The sequence below is a fragment of the Lolium rigidum genome, chromosome 5 (assembly GCF_022539505.1).
Source record: "Lolium rigidum isolate FL_2022 chromosome 5, APGP_CSIRO_Lrig_0.1, whole genome shotgun sequence".
Classification (NCBI taxonomy): Eukaryota; Viridiplantae; Streptophyta; class Magnoliopsida; order Poales; family Poaceae; genus Lolium; species Lolium rigidum.
Genome location: NC_061512.1, coordinates 187,467,074 through 187,485,180, shown reverse-complemented (window position 1 = coordinate 187,485,180; position 18,107 = coordinate 187,467,074). Strand labels below are relative to the sequence as shown.

The 18,107-nt window shown below is 45.1% G+C and overlaps 1 long non-coding RNA gene across 1 annotated transcript; it reads left to right on the top strand.

Moving 5' to 3' along the window:
• The first annotated feature begins 449 nt into the window (after positions 1–449).
• LOC124657768 lies at positions 450–1,855 on the top strand. Its single transcript, XR_006988834.1, has 2 exons — positions 450–735; positions 1,242–1,855. It is a non-coding gene; the product is annotated as an uncharacterized LOC124657768 (long non-coding RNA).
• Positions 1,856–18,107: the final 16,252 nt, after the last annotated feature.

Genomic DNA, 18,107 nt, shown 5'->3' with positions numbered 1-18,107 from the left:
TGGCCGGGCCACCGCCTCCAATTCACCGTGCGGGAGGAGTGGATCAGTGGAACAACGCCGGCGGGTCTTATCTTTTTTGGTGAACTTTTCAGTATAGCCCATCTTTATATTTTATTATTTCAAAATGGTTCCAGATGACGATTGGGGGCTACCTGACGGGGTCCACAACGTGTCACGTCGACGAATACTATGCCCTACCGCGAGGAGTGACCGTAGATGAAACACATGACCGTATTCAAGTACCGTAAATAGCGTATTTCTGAGTCTAGTGACTGTATTGAAAAATACCGACAAGTTCGGTGACCGTGGATGGATTTTACTCATTTGGTTATTTACTAAAATCTAGAGAAGGGCTGATTGTTAGTGTGGATCAGAACCATCCGTACACTTTACTCACACTTTCACTCCTCTCGCCTATCGCCTCCTCTGTGCGCCCCCCTTTCCTTCATCCTCTCCACGCCAAAGAACCGATAGGAGAGAACCACACCCGAGAGCCACCGCCGCTCCCCTTCGTCCGTGTCGACGCCATGGTCTGCGCCGAGGCAAGCTGAGGGCGCCAGAAGAACAGCCTCGCCGTCCTCTTCTACCTGGCGGGTGGAATCGAGCCGGGGGGCCTCCAGTCAACGCCAAGCTCGCCGTTTCCCTTCTCCGACCACCGGCAGAAAACTCGTCGATTCCGCCGAAGCGGCGACTCCGACCGCGCCTCGCTCACCCGACTCCATCAGCCCCCTCCCGGTGAGCCCCCGCATCCGTCCCCCCCACTCCTTCTGTTTCGTGCATCGTAGCCGCTGATCCGTTCGGGTCAAGCTCGTTTCCGCCATGGATGCGCCCTGGATGAGTTCATCCGTGAGCCCAGCTCCTATTCTCCGTTGTTCCGCGCGTTTTCCCCGCCCGCGTGCGCGCACAGAGCTCAGCCCGCTCCCGTTCGTCCTCAACGGAGCTCCTCCGATTCGCCATGGCGACAGGCCACGTCAAAATATGGCCTTGTTCCTTGCGCAGTACCCAGTCGACCCAAGTTGATTCCTACCCTTTTTTTTGGTTGATGTTAGTAGATGACCAACTTACACATAGCGGAGATGGCCTTGTTCCTTACGCAGCACCTAGGTGACTAACTCACACATAACAGAGATGGTCTTGATCCATTCACAGCACCCACTTAACCCAAAGTTTGATTCCTACTGCTGCAACAAAGCCGCCCTTTTTTTTCTCTAAACATGACCTAGGAGTTCTTTTTCATGCAGGTTACGATGAAGTCCTCAATTGTTGTAATATTGGTTGTTCTCATGATGATGAGCTCTAGCTATGTTCAACAACGTGCCTGGATAAATGACCAACTCCGAAGCATTGTCATTGGGCGGGTGATGCGACTTCTCAGATTCAATGATCTTTTCGAAGCCATTGCATGGTCTTTGCAGTTAGCTCGGTTGGCCTTGTGTAACAAGGAGAGCCATGGAACTGTGAAGTATTTTCCTATTCGTGTCCAATTGGGTCTTCAGAAGCCATTTTTCACTGAGGGAGAAGACCTGGACAAATATATTGCTAGGATGTTCTCAAGAAGCATGTACGAGAAGTTGTGTGTAGCTAAGCCACGGGGCAGCTGCTGTTGTGGTAGCAATGGTAGCAAGTGTTGTTGTGATTGTTAGCTAGGTGAGCTTGTTTACACCCGAAAGGACTGAGCTGTTTGTGTGGCTGTGGTTCCGTTATCTGTGGTGCATCGATGTAGAGTTTAATGAGCCTATTTATCTACCTGGATATAATGAGAAAACATTGCAATACTGAGATGTATTGTATGTACTCATTAAATGATTATAGTTGGCTAGCAGTGGAGAAGTAAGTTTGGAGTGGAGGTTTTGCATGTTGGACCTGTGCCATGTCGTTTACAAAGATGTTGATCATAAATGATGGATTAGTAAATGTGTGATCATAAAAGTATCAGTGTACAACACCAGTAAAGGCTTCTTAATGTGTTGTGATGCCGGAACCACAAGTTATACTGAGCTACATGTAGCTCGGTTAGCTCGGTTTTTTTAAAAATTAAAATCTACAGTTTCAAGTTTTAGAAAAAAATAAAAATAAATCTAGATGTCAACAATGTTATGATCTACCATCATGTAAAATTTCAACTCGAAATATCTTATAATGTGGGACGCACAAAATGAAAAAAATCTGATATCTATAGTACTCAAAATCTCAAAATATGTCAGAATTTCATATGTTTTTGAAACCTTTAAATAAAAGTCCACACTCGTTGAGATGTAGTTATAGTAGACATGATATTAGCATGAAAAGTTTCGGGCATCGGAACATTAATTGTAATTAGCCATCGGAAGAAGATGTTGGGCTGTTGGCTTGGTAAATAAAACGAGTCAGTCCTGGCGCCGAACGACAAGTATGTGTGTGATTAGAGCACATGTGCCAATCGCGGCGACGAACGACAAGTGTTTTCCTGTGCCGGGATCTTAATTGACAGTTTGGCTTAGACTGTCCTGCAACATAAAATGAGTACCTTTAGAACCAAGAGTTAGCAACTGTTATATTTTCTGGACTTGAGTTCTCGTCATCTTGAATCTATACTTTGACCAAATTGTTTGTAATCCTAGATAATAATAAGTATAGTGCAATAAAAAATAATTAATAGTAATATAACTACCTAGAAGAATATGTACTAACCTAAAATGATTTATGACATATTGTGCTAATAAACATTTATACACAGGATATGGCACAATTTGTGCAGATGCAAAAGAAAAGGCATATACCAAGTTCTTGCTCACATGTGGATGTTGCAAAAGACCATGGCTGGATCAGTTAGTAACGTACATGTACACCGAGCCGTCTTGATCCTCTTCATTGTCCACTTCTTAAAAGAAAGGCGGGAGATAACAGTTTGAGTAGAATATTCGCTATTATTTCAGGTACCAAATTGAGTTGGATACCTCTACATGGTCTATAGTATATTATTTCACAGCCATGAATCATGCTTCTTTCAGTTCGATTTATAGCCCAGCCTTGAGAACATTTGGCGCATGGGGACTTCGATATTTGTGCTATGTTACATATTCACCTTTTGGCATAAGCTATATATTGATTTGTCATTTGGAGTCAGTTTATCGAAGGTAATAAAATCTTGATAATGAAATATTGCAAGTTGTTGTAATACTGGAAAGCTGCTGAAGCACAAAACACAGGCACTTTGTAGCTTTGTGCCAAAGTTATATTTATTACTATATCACGAGTTAATTCAGAATTAGCAATAAAAAATACGTTACTTCCATTGTTATGGAATTATGGGAATGATTTAGTTAATTATTGACATAGTTTTTCTTTTCAGTTCTAGATTACATTGTTACATACTGTCAGCTCTTCATTAATACATAGGGGCGGGCGCGGCAACGCGCGCATCTATATTCTAGTATGTTGTAAAGTCCCTTCCTGTAACATGATTATGCTAAATTCCTGCGCTCTCTTGCATGCTTTTATACCCATCTCAAGACACAACAATTTCCAGTTTGAGCACTTTTTCTTGGTAAACAATATTACATGTGGTAAATCAATAGTGTAGTACTTCCGTCTCTAAATTGTTGGAACCTCCAAGATCCAGTTTGGTTTAATTGTACAGATGTTAAGATGTATCATGCACTGGTCTAGATGAGGATCAGTTTGGTTTAGTTGCAATGCTGGTGTAGGCCAGAATTATTGAAAGTGAGTTTTGTACAGTAATTAAAATAATTAATAGAACAGCCTATAGGGCACTGTCTATTTTACTTCCTCCCAGGAATTCGTTAAATATGAGATTGTGGTTGCTATGTTGTTCATGGAATACAGATATATTAGATTCAGGAAATCAAGTATCTAATTCATTTTAACGCTGCTTAGAACATTAGCTTGGCAATGTATATGTGTATCTCATGAAAGCAATGCTGAAAACAAAGGTACATCATCATGTCCACATAATTTCTTTCGCAAAAATGTTAGGAACATATGTTCGCCTGAGTGCTTCATGCCGTTCCATAAATGAGTATTGTTGTATTTTCTATACAAATACGGTTACTCACATTTTTAGGTTGTTTACTTGTTTATTTAATAATCATTAGTTGAGGTATGCACATGTAACATCCCAGGTGTCGTTGCCTATTCGACGGTACCTCGGAGGAGCGATCCTCACGAGGGGGAGAAGAAGTAGGAGCCATCAGGCGGAGAGTTCTCGGGACGGTGGTACGCGATTTACCCAGCTTTGAAACACCTGCACGATGACAGTGTCTACTGCTGCTTGTCTGAAATTATCTGGACGCTTTCGCGTTGTTACAATGAGTTGTGGTTGTGCCTCTAGGGCTCCCGGGATCCGGCTTATAAAGGCGCCAGGATCTAGGGTTTACACAGAGAGTCCTAGCCGAAAAACAAGTCGCCTAACTACGGAAATATTACATTGCCGTGCACGTCAAGGATCCGCCTTTCCTTATACGCCGTACTTGATCCGGCTACCCCTAATGGGCCAAGCCGGATCCGGCTTCCAGAATTGGTCGGTGGATCCGCCTCCTCGTTCATGGGCTGGACTTCATCCATCTTGATCTACAACAACTCGGCCGCCCGATGGGCCATATGCCACCATCACCGTCTATGGGCCACCCGGGCTTGCCGGATCTAGGCATTGTCGATGGTACACCCATGAAGTATACCCACAACACCAGGACTTGGGCAAACGCGGGGTAGATTCGGAAAAGGGTTGTGCATTGCATCACAAAAGGGGGAAATTATCGCGCTTAATTGTATAAAACCTAAGGGGGATCGAAGTTTCTCTCTCGTTGAAGCTAGGGTTTAGTGTAGTGAGAGTGCGATGAATTTTGACATGATGTCTTTTGAAACTAGGGTTTTGGATGGGATTTGAATTTGAATTGACAATTCAGATTTGTATTCTAAACAATTGATGAATACGAGAATCAATCATATAACATGAAATAATAATTCATAACTCAAATTCAAAGAAGATTCATATAACACAAATCCAAAATGGATATTCACATTTATATAAATCTCATAAGTAAAACCTTGAGCTTTATTATACCTTAACACATATACATTGTCTTTACAATATTCTTTATACAAGAACAAATAAGAATATGACAAATGAAATAAAATGAAGATTACAAGTTATGAACTGAAAATTAAATCCTAAACTAAGTTTCTTGAAACTTCAACTTTACAAAAAGGACCCCAAAACATATAGAAGAAAAGCCACCGAGTCCTTCTCGGCCGCACATCAGAGCTTTGCTCCGCATCCTGGCCAGCAACTCCGTCGCCGGGGACGCAGCACTTGGGACGGTGTCGTCGGTAGTCACCAGGACGAAGCAGAAGAAGGGCCTCCACAACGGCATATTGGCTGGAGGTTGAAGGGCAACCTGCACATGGCTGAGGAGGGCCGCTGAACGGCCAAGATGAGCATGGGCAAGGCGGATGACGCCGTCGTATGTCCCGAGCTTGTGAACTCCTGAGAGCGTCCGCAGCTTGACTTCCCCATCGGCCAGATCTGAAGCACTCGCCAAAGCAAGCCTCACCAATAGCGCCATCACCTTGATGGCAGCAAATCGGGGTTTGGCCGACAAGATCCACCAGATCTGATCCGCAACCGAGCTTTATTGGGGGGAGGGGAAGGGGATGAAGTGATAGCATCGCCGGCCACATCCGGCTCCATCCTATGGAGCACCGCAGACAGCAATAGGACCACCACCAACCACCGGCCGCCGCACGTGAGCTCTGATGACGAGATCCCCGCCAGCATCACACCATTCTCCACATGGGAAACACTAGATCTAAGCTTACAACAACTACTACTCCCTCGAATCCAAATTAATTGATTCAACTTTGCTTATCTAAATATGGATGTATCTAGACATGTTTTTACTCTAGATACATACACGTCTAAGAAAAGTTGAGTCAATTAATTTAGGATCGGAGGGTGTACGATATACAGAGAGAAGTCAGCCTCCTCTCTCCCGTCGTCTCCGGCCGGCGAGGCCGCCGAGGAGAAGGGGGAGAGGAGTCGGGGGCGTGGTAGAGACTCTCAAGGGGCGGGTTGGAGAGAGAGGGAAGAGGAAGAAATGAGAGCCCCATGGGGAAGAACATTATTGTTGTCGTTCTGCTAGTAGCTTGAAACTCAAAATTTCGTATGCACGCCCAAGCATCTCGCCGCATCCATTCAAACATCCCACGCATCCATTCAAAAATTCCCTAACCAATTTTCCCCTTTTAATCTTGGTCTGGAAGCTACAACCCACTGACAATAGAGGGCTCATTCAGTAACAAGAAATATCTTGCCTAGATCCCCAACCCTCCCCACAGGCCCACACCCACTCACCATTCGCCCCATTCCCTAAAAAATACTCTCACACGCCAAAGCTCCGACTCTCCACATTACTAGATCTGCTTCGTCGCTAGCATACTCCTCCACAGCGTAGCCTTGATCATGTTGGTTGTCCACCCACCGGATCCGCTCCTCCGCCCTCTCCACAGACGGATCCGCTTCACCGCCGAACTATTTCCCCCCATTCAGTCGCCGCTTTCCTCCCCAAATATTCTCACATCAGAACTCCACCTCTCCATCTTACTATAATTGTTTCAACGCCAGCCTCATCCACAGCGTAGCAATCACCGTATTTCCTGTCGACGCACCGGATCCTTTCCAACGACACCCTCGTTCACGGAACTGGATCTACTTCACCGCGGTTCCCCCTCCACAGTAGCCAATGTATTCCACCGACTATCTCGGCGCAGCGGCTGTATCAACTTTACCGACGCCCTTGCTAGCCAACACCCGCTTCTCCTGAAACGGGATCTGATTCACCAACGCCCGCTTCTCGTGAAACGGGGTCAATTTATCGTCTCCGTGTTCGCCGCCGCTGGAATACCAGCTGCCGCCCCCGCCCACCGCGCTGCAGCTTGGTAAGTACTCTAGCCCGTTTGATCGCGGTGTTTCTTTAATCATGTTTTGAATAGTTATTTGGAGCTTTTTTTATGCCATTAACTTTCTTGATGTGTTGCTTTGCATGAAATTGGTTTTAATATTTTACAAAAGCAATATCTGATCGCTACCATCCTGTTCATTCTAACGACACTTGTGTGCATCTCCACATATTGTTGGTCGTACACCCCTTCATTTGCTGTCAGCTGTTTTTTTTACTGTCTGCTATTGTTGCACTGATTTTATAATCATGCTATGGGAATTTCCAATCTGGTTGTTCTTATACCACGTCATTAGCTCACCGCTAGCTGCTAGCTGTTTTCTCTTGCCAGCTATTGTCACACTGATTTTATAATCATGCTATGTGCATTTCCAATCAGCTTGCTCTTATAGTGCATCATTAGTTTATAGCTATTTTTTAATGAATGCTCTTGTCGCACAACTTGTATTGTTATTTTTGTGTGCATGTCTGGTCTTTGTATTATCGTAGATTAACTTATCAATGTTATTTTTCTTAGGGATTGATCATGCGAACCGTTTATTAGAGCATCCAACATTAACAGCAATGACGTCATGGAAGGTTGAAATCCGAGTTCTTGGTTGGTAATTTTGACAGTTTACTTCTGTTATTATCTATAACATGTATGCATTGTTTCTTCTGCCAGAGATTAACACTTAAAACCCAGCCATAGCTATGTCATTCACGCTTTACTATGTTTCTTCCTATTTGATATGTTTCTCTTGGAGCAACTGTGAAGGTGCTTTGAACCTGACATCTAGTCATTCTTAATGCCAGTTTAATTTATGTGAAAAACCTTAACATTACAGTTATATTCACGCTCTACTCTAAATCTGAATATCTGAAATTCTTATCTAATGCAAAGCAACATCTAGTTGGTTTTAATCTGACCTGATAAATATTTAGCTTATTCATTTGGCAGCTCAAGTTTTTTGTTAGTTGAAACCAGCTGATTTGGTTTTAAATGTGATATCTAAACACAGATTAAGGACAATGGAGCAGGAGGGATTAGCATTTCACCTAATGGTTGAGCTTAAAATGACAGACATGTTGACCACGACTAGTACACGCAAGAGAAATACCTGTAGCGAGTCAGTCTGTGCTTAGTACATGTTTCATGTATTATCTTGTGCTTATTTCTGCTGCATGCTATTATCTGATATCTATATTACATAATACATGTTTGAATAGTTTATTGTTGTAACTATATTTGCAATATTACCGAAATGCAGTTGTAATGAAGCAGTCGACCAAAAATTGATCCGTAGCGAGCCTGTGCAATGATATAATTAATGTAAGTCTGTGCTTAGTACAAGTTTCATACATTATATTTTTCTTATTTCTGCTACCTGTTATTATCTTATATGTACATTGCATAATACATGTTTGAATAGTTCACTGTTGTAACTATGTTTGCAATATTACCAGAATGCAGTTGTAATGAAGCTGTCCTCAGAAGAAGATTTTAGGCGCCAAAAAAGGATCCGTCGTGAGCCTATGTAACGATATAATGTAAGTTTGAACTTAGTACATGTTTCATACATTATCTTGTGCTTATTTCTACTACTTGTGACTATCTGATATCGACAATGCTTAATACATGTTTGCATCGTTTAACTCTTTTTTGCAATATTATCAGAATGCAGTTGTAATGAAGCAATCATCATCAGAAGAGAGGCCCCCAAAAAGTTCTGACATTTCTTCCCATGCATCCTCCCATAGCGGTCAACCTAGACCATCCCTTTCAAATAATAAATATCTCAAGGCTGTACTGTATGAAAGATAGTGTGTTGCTGCTCTAAGATCTGTAGCTGATATGTTCAAAAAGAGTACAATGATTCAATCAATGCGATTGCCAAATACCAGCGTGTTATTGATGATACTCATGATTATATGTAATTTTTTATTTGGGCACATTGCCTTGTAATTTTTCTTATTATTTTATTTGTTAAAAAAATTGGACACAATGCTACAATGTGAAACACTAAGTGGGTATTTCATCGCTATCAACTGTTAACTGTAATTGGCTTTCACAATTAGTTTAGCAGGATAATCCTAACTGGGCCTGCCTAGAATGCAAGTTGACTAGTCAAAAGCCTTGGGCCCCACCACTTACTTATTGGGCCGCCCAACTAATTAATTGGGCATGCCCTCTTACTTATTGGGTCGGCCCACTTACTTTAAGTGGTCCCACTTACTTATTGGGCCGGTCCAATAACTTATTGGATCAGCCCATTTGTCCTGTTGACCGGTCGAACAAAGACATTAGGCCCAACCCACATGCTTAGTGGGTCAGCTCAGTTATCCTGTTAACCGGTCAAACGAGGACATTAGGCCCGATCCACGTGCTTATTGGGCCGGCCCATTTTATCATGTTGACCGGTCAAATAAAGACATTCGACCTTGCCCACATGCTTAGTGGGCCGACCTAGTTATCCGGTTGACCGGTCAAATAAAGGCATTCGGCCCGGCCCATTTGCTTAGTGGGTCGGCCCAGTTATCCTGTTGACCAGTCAAACGAAGACATTCGGCCTGGCTCACGTGCTTAGCGGGCCGAACCATCTACATGATTGATCGGTCAAACTAGACATTCGGTCCAGCCCACTAGCTGAATGGGCTGACCTATTTAGGTTTTGACTAGTCAAACTGAGAAATTTGGCCCAACCTACTTACCTACTGGACCAGCCCAGCTATATAGTTGACCGGTTAATCCAAGTCAGCTGGCCCGGCCCGCAAATTAAATGGGCTGGCCTGCTTAAGGCGTGGTAGGCCTTGTGTGGGCCTATCATCTACCATGGCGTTTCAGCCGGTTAACGGCGTTACCGAATAGTTAACGACGTCTGCCACGTGTCAGTTTGCATGACGTCAGCAGTCAACAGCCTCCCGAAAACTCTTTTGCAACGGTCTTTTTTTTGTGGCCAAAGGGCGCCCAAACGCGACGCACCGAAAAAACTATGGTAATCCTTAGGTTACGTAGTATGCACCACATAACACATATCGTCGGGTTAGGCTAATAGACGACGAAAAAGTGCCATTAATTGACGAAAATTTAATGTTGTTGATAAGAACTTTTCTTGTCGGGAGCAACACGGAAAACTGAAGTTGTTGAAGGCTTGAACAGCTAGCTGGTCGGCCCTCCAAAACATATCAATATGGCTCCACCACTTCGTGGCTCATCATCCATCACGCGCGAAATTAACAACGGAGGATCGGGGATCTGTACGTTGTTTGAGATTTCCATGAAAATTGATATTGCTTCGCCTCTTCTTGGCTCATCATCGAGCATGCTAGGAATTGACGGTGGTGGATTGGAGGTTGTTGAGATTTCCGTGAAAATAGACATGGGTCGTTGCAATAGATAGAATGAATCAGAGATTGGTGAGCGGGATCAGGATAAGATGATGGTGGGCGACTCTATAGGAATATATTTGTGACAGGCTTCACATTAGAGGAATTAGCGCTAAGAGGGCTTAGACTACACGATGGCATCTTTTTACGGTAGTTGAAACAACGTGCATTTCTATCTCTAATAACATGCATGGGACGGTTTTCCACAATCCGCGTGATCCCTTTCCTGTGGGATGAATCCAACTATTATCCGAGGTTGACAAGGGAGAGAGCTTTTTTGATGGAAGACACTTAGCGGTGGCACGTTATTGGTAATTTCTTAAATGTGTGACACCACCAGATATTCATAGGTTTCACCTTAATAGTAAATATTTTCGCTTTTGCACAACCTATGGACATGGAAGAAACAAAAGAGAAACTGTCTACCGAACAAACCTAGACCAAGTCCATGGAAGAATAGGGGTACGCGACATCGATGATATGCAGCGCAATGAGTGGTGTACAGTATTTACTGCACTTTCCTGGCCGAAAAGGGAGAGCTTTTGGGCTTGGAGATGGAGAAAAGGAGGAGAAAGTAATCATGCTGGGCCTTGTAATGCGGCGACGATCGCCTACAACTAGCGCAAACGCTGCTCTCAAAAAAAAAACTAGCGCAAACGAAAATGGGCGTGTAGTTCGCCTTCGATTAAACAGTTGGACGCAAAACCCTAGCCCCGAGCCCCCACCCCGCCCACCGCCGTCGCCTCCATGCCATCGCCAGCGCCGCTTCTCCGCTGAGGCTCACTTCCACTATCACCACAGGTGCTCCCTCCAACGCCCGGGCGTCATCCGCCACTTCCCATCCCTGCATCACCGACCTGACCTACGCCCCGCCTGCGTGAAGCATCCAGACATTCGTCCCCGACAGCTTGACATGGCGCACTGCGCCTCCCTCCTTGCCATCGTACTCCCGTTCCTCGTGGCTGTAGCCCATATCATCGGCACCGGGCAGCTCCCCATCTCCTCCTCCTCCCTCCGCCGTCTTCTCAGCACAGCCTCCTCCCCACGCCACCAGTCGTCATCCTCCTCGGGCGAGGTTTTCCATCGGAGGGGAGACGCCCCATCCTTTTCCGAGGATGCCCACCACCAGCCGCCCGAGCCTGCCATTCTGGAGGACCTCTTGAAAAGGGGGTCGCAGGCCATGGATATGGCTGAGAGATTAGAGCATCTAGCCAACGTACTTCGGGCGTTCGGCTACAACACCATGGCATCAACGGTGACACTTTTGGTGGACTCTACGATGCTCTCAATATGGTCTGCTCCGTTTACGATCTTTGCTGTACCAGATGCTGCTCTTGAGGAAGCTTGTCCCAGCTGCCCCCTCCGTTTGCTCGTACTCAAGCAGCTGGCCCTCGGAACATATTCATTTTCCGAGCTCTCGACACGTCCGTCCATTACAATTACTACACCGGCCATCAATTTCTGCATGTCGTCAAAGAGTACCAGTGTGGTGTCCTCCGGTGGTGGCCTCACCAATGTCGTCTCCATCAACTCCGTTGAAATAACTCGCCCTGAGTTGTACAAGGACGGCCAGCTTATCATCCATGGTGTGAAGAGATATATCGAATTGCCTCCTCAAGGTTCTTGCAATCGAGATGGTCGAGCTCTCACGTTGAAGGAAGTCATGAAGATCCTGCATGATACCTTCGTTGGACCTGTGTTTTGACTAGTCTCGAGTTCTAGAAGATACATTGTGCAATACCTTGAATGTACTTGCATGATCTAAGTCATTTAGATGAATATTTTAGTTGATTAACGTCCGGATCTATATATACATGTACTAAATTTACTTGGACTAAATAAATGGTTGACCTTTGGTGCTTCATACCAGCTGTAAACATAAAATCATATTTGGAAATGATGTTGCTTATTAATTTCTGTTGAACTCATATCATAAGTTCTCCATTTTTCGGTCGGTGGTTTTTGTGAGGCCGCCACGTGTTCTGTTCTTGGGTTCCAGCATTAACAGGTTTGTATCCAGTGAAAATCATTCATAGTTCCAGGCAGTCTTCATTTTGATTGATAGTGCCTTCCTATTTTTTTCTTTCTATGAGAAGTTTGGAGTACAGAGATAGGACGGAAGTGTTACAGTGCACAAACAAACACACTGGTGATAGATTTCTGTCCTTTCTCAACACTGGGTCAGTGAACAAAGAGAGATTGAGCAGTAGGAGATTGTGATTGTGTGAGTCTCTTGACCATGCTACGTGTGAAACAACTTTAAACAGATACACTCTGTGTAATGTATTATGTTTGATCTGCTAATATAGGTATTTTGTCTGACAGATTCCCTTGTGATGGTAATGTATATTGTGGTGACCCTGCATACCACTGCATGTTGTAGTATGCCAATCGTTGATATAACATTCACGAAGTACCAATCCGCAAATATTACATCCCTCAGAGTAGTACAACAGAACATAGCATGTCCATAACTCATTCATTTATTATTACAAACAACATATACATATCATCTCGGAGCTCCTCTTGGGTCCTAAGAGGAATACTCCTGGGTTCGAGGCGAACCCAACTTAACTTACAATATAAAAGTCTTACTAGATTATACATTTATTCCCTCGAGCAGTTAAGTACTTAGAGTTCTTACTGCTCGAATACTACTACTACTTGATCGGTCTAAGCTTGCTCTCCTCCGAAACCCTCCCCGGTTCCGTAGACTATGAGGTAGTCTACACCTTCAACACCTCTAGAGAGGTCTGGTTCTTCATAGCCGATGACTTCGGCTTCTTCAGGGTTGTCGTTGTCCTCTTCCAGATGGTTCAGACAATCTAAGCAGGGGATTTAAGAGTGGTATGAGTACAAGCGTACTCAACAAGTTCATTATAGAAAAGAGGTGTTTAATGCACTAGTTACGATATTAGACCAGAAAGTCTAATACATATGCAGGTTTTGATAAACATTTATTCAAGAGGTTGCTTTTATTCCAAAGATCTATGTCCGTCAGCCTTCACCGGTTTACTAGAACTTCATGGAGTTCCTTTCCGGCAGCGTTCGCAGTTCCAAATCCCGGAACAGGGAGTGACAGGTCACGATTCATTACACTCTGCAGAGGTGTGTTGCTTTACCCATAAGAGATCTTAACCTTGGTGCCAACCGGGCAGCTTTCCCGTCCACACTTTCCTTCGGTGTGAGGCCCGGTATAAGGTTTAGCCAATCATGTTCCTCCGCTACCTCGAACACCCACCCTTTGTTGCAATTTCGACCTTGGGTCCTCGCCGGTTAGCGTATCCAAGGATACCATCCGACCTCGACTAATACCAGGCACGGCGGCCTGATACCTTCGCCGGTCGTTGCAACCCATCATAGACCGCAATACCGTGGGGACTTAGGACTCCCCAGCCTCACCGCTTGCTCCTTCGGGCGACAAGTGTACTACGGACAATGCCGTGGGGACTTAGGACTCCCCAGCCTCACTGCTTGCCCCCTTGGATTACAAGTGTACTACGGTAAGCACGTCCGTTGATGAACGAGAGGTGGAAACACTTTTGACTACTCCGTCCCACTCCGGATCTTATGGTTAACACGGTTGTTACGACACAAGAATCACTGGACGACATTTGTTGTTTAATCCTAGATGGATATAAACCCTTGCAATGGAACCTCCACCATATCAACACAATCCATTGTTCCATTTCCCACCACTTAGTCATATTCATAGTTATGAAAATAGTGGTTTTGCTTTTCATGCGATAGTGATAAACATAGTACTTTGCAAGTAATTTGGTAAAAATACTCAAATGACACTACTAGGAAAACGCCTATAGTTGGAGGCAATAGGTACCGGCGCACCACCATGGACGTGCGCCGGTGGTCATTGTTGCCGGCGCACCTCATTGTCGCCGCGCCGGCGATGAAGCCGTTCTGCCGGCGCACCAGCGTTGTAGGCTCGCCGGTGCTATTTCGTGGCATGGCCTCCGCCGATTCGGGCCAGGCCCAAGAATCATTGCCGGCGCACCAACCCAGGGGTGCGCCGGCGGAACATTCTCTATTGCCGGCGCAGCCTTGGGCCGGTGCGCCGGCAATGATTCTTGGGCCTGGCCCGGGGTGATATAGCCGAAAGGGATATATGCTGCCAGCGCACCCATGCCCTGGTGCGCCGGCAGTAACCTGGGCAGTTATTTCTGCTCAACAACCACACTTCCCTCACTACTACCACTCCACTCCTCCACACACAACCCGACCCTTCTCCCAACCCACCTATTTTTTGCCCATTTCTATCCCAAATTTAGCCAATTTGACCAAACAAAATCATATTTTTTTTACCAAATCTTCCCTTCCTACATGCATCTCCCACATCCCCCTATGTAGATCTAGATCTACTATCCCGCATTGACCGCTCAATCTAGATCTAGATCTAGAAAGTCGGCTTCCATACGCCGTGGTAGCGGCGCGACGTCTCGATCTTGTTGACGAGTATATCAAACCAATAGGTGATTAATGAACAAATTGAGGAATAAAATCAACGTATATTGGACATTTATTTGAAGCAAAGCTCGTGTGTGGCATATATATATGTTGTGTTTGTGCTTGTGCTTGTGTGTGTTGGCGTTGAAAATGAGTTGCCAACGTTGCGCCGAAATGTTGATTCTTTAAGTTTCCGTTTCGGCACATTTACGGCGCTCCTATGTCCTACCGTGTAGGAAGGTCATGCCGAAATTTTCCATGAAAACTACCGACGGATGCATGGTTCTAATCAATTATGTAATCTTACCATGCAGGCGATAATGGTTATCGAGATGAGTGAAAGCATCGTGATGAGATATACTGAAACACGCGATCATCGACATGTATGAAAATAACCGCACGGAGGTATTGTGTCCGTGCCGGAGATGCAAACGAGGGAAATGGTTTGACCCGTATTCGGGCAAATTGCGGGGGCACCTGCTCACTAATGGTTTCATGCATGGACACACTCAATGGATGAGTGATGATGGCGCGGAGGTCAATGGGGCGACGGCGGCAGGTGGTAATAATGGCCGGCAAGAAGGAGGGCATCATGATATTGATGACGATGAAGAGCTTGTCGCACGGGACGATAACCTTGACGACGACAATAACCTTGACGACGACGAAGAGGTGCCGCTAGCTTCGGTCGTGCGGGACCCTCATCTTCAAGATGCTGCTTCTCGAAAAGACGAAAGGCGCCAAGCGGAAATCAAAGCTTGAGCAACTCGAGATAGACTCGAATACTCCGTTGTACGACTCGGGTCGCGGGTTGGGGAGTCTTGCTTGAGAGTAGCTCTCGATGTGCTGCGAGATGAAGGCAAAACACGGATGGACGGACACAAGCGTCGACGACATCCTGGAATACGTGAAAGATCTCCTTCCTGCCGGGAACACGTGTCCGGTAGTCTAGCCGAGGCCAAGAGAATCACGTGCCCTCTCGACTTACCCCACGAAAAGTATCACGCCTGCATCAACGGTCGTATCATGTATCGCAAGGAGCACATGGACAAGACCAAATGTCCTGTGTGTGAAGCTGAACGGTACAAGAAAGGGAAGAAGAAAGCTCCTCGGAAAGTTGTGTGGTACTTCCCGCTCGCCCCCGGCTTCAACGGTTCTACGCGGACCGCAAGGAAGCAAAGCTCATGCGCTGGCACGCAGAAAGGAAGGAGGCAGTGTTGAATGATAAAGAGCGGATTGAGCACCCAGTGCTGACGCACCCTTCGGATGCAAGCCAGTGGAAAGCATTAGACAATGAATTCGGAAGTTTTGGGGCATGATACGTCTCCAACGTATCGATAATTTCTTGTGTTCCATGCCACATTATTGATGTTATCTACATGTTTTATGCACACTTTATGTCATATTCGTGCATTTTCTGGAACTAACCTATTAACAAGATGCCGAAGTGCCGATTCTTTGTTTTCTGCTGTTTTTGGTTTCAGAAATCCTAGTAAAGAAATATTCTCGGAATTGGACGAAATAAAAGCCCAGAGGCCTATTTTTTCACGAAGCTTCCAGAAGACCGAAGACGAGACGAAGAGGGGCCACACCCTAGGGCGGCGCGGCCCCCCCTTGGCCGCGCGGCCCTGTGGTGTGGGGCCCTCGTGCCGCCTCTTGACCTACCCTTCCGCCTACTTAAAGCCTCCGTGACGAAACCCCCAGTACCGAGAGCCACGATACGGAAAACCTTGCGAGACGCCGTCGCCGCCGATCCCATCTCGGGGGATCACTGGAGATCGCCTCCGGCACCCTGCCGGAGAGGGGAATCATCTCCCGGAGGACTCTACACCGCCATGGTCGCCTCCGGAGTGATGAGTGAGTAGTCTACCCCTGGACTATGGGTCCATAGCGGTAGCTAGATGGTTGTCTTCTCCCCATTGTGCTATCATTGTCGGATCTTGTGAGCTGCCTATCATGATCAAGATCATCTATATGTAATTCTATATGTTGCGTTTGTTGGGATCCGATGAATAGAGAATACTTGTTATGTTGATTATCAAAGTTATGCTTATGTGTTGTTTAAGATCTTGCATGCTCTCCGTTATTAGTAGATGCTCTGGCCAAGTAGATGCTTTTAACTCCAAGAGGGAGTACTTATGCTCGATAGTGGGTTCATGCTGCATTGACACCAGGACGATGACGAGAAAGTTCTAAGGTTGTGTTGTCTTGTTGCCACTAGGGATAAAACATTGATGCTATGTCTAAGGATGTAGTTGTTGATTACATTACGCACCATACTTAATGCAATTGTACTGTTGCTTTGCAACTTAATGCTTGGAGGGGTTCGGATGATAACTCTGAAGGTGGACTTTTTAGGCATAGATGCGGTTGGATGGCGGTCTATGTACTTTGTCGTAATGCCCAATTAAATCTCACTATACTCATCATGATATGTATGTGCATTGTCATGCTCTCTTTATTTGTCAATTGCCCAAGCTGTAATTTGTTCACCCAACATGCTTGTTCGTCTTATGGGAGAGACACCTCTAGTGAGCTGTGGACCCCGGTCCAATTCTCTTTCTTGAAATACAATCTATTGCAATACTTGTTTTTACTTGTTTTCTCTGCAAACAATCATCTTCCACACAATACGGTTAATCCTTTGTTACAGCAAGCCGGTGAGATTGACAACCTCACTTGTTTCGTTGGGGCAAAGTACTTTGGTTGTGTTGTGCGGGTTCCACGTTGGCGCCGGAATCCCTGGTGTTGCGCCGCACTACATCTCGCCGCCATCAACCTTCAACGTGCTTCTTGGCTCCTCCTGGTTCGATAAACCTTGGTTTCTTTACGAGGGAAAACTTGCTGCTGTGCGCATCATACCTTCCTCTTGGGGTTGCCCAACGAACGTGTGAAATACACGCCATCAAGCTCTTTTACGGCGCCGTTGCGGGGAGATCAAGACACGCTGCAAGGGGAGTCTCCACTTCTCAATCTCTTTACTTTGTTTTTGTCTTGCTTAGTTTTACTTATTACTTTGTTTGCTGCACTAAATCAAAATACAAAAAAATTAGTTGCTAGTTTTACTTTATTTGCTATCTTGTTTGCTATATCGAAAACACAAAAAAATTAGTTTACTTGCATTTACTTTATCTAGTTTGCTTTAATTACTTGTTGCTAAAATGGCCAACGCTGAAAATACTAAGTTGTGTGACTTCACAACCACAAATAATAATGATTTCTTATGCACACCTATTGCTCCACCTGCTACTACAGCAGAATTCTTTGAAATTAAACCTGCTTTCTTGAATCTTGTTATGAAAGATCAATTTTACGGAATTAGTT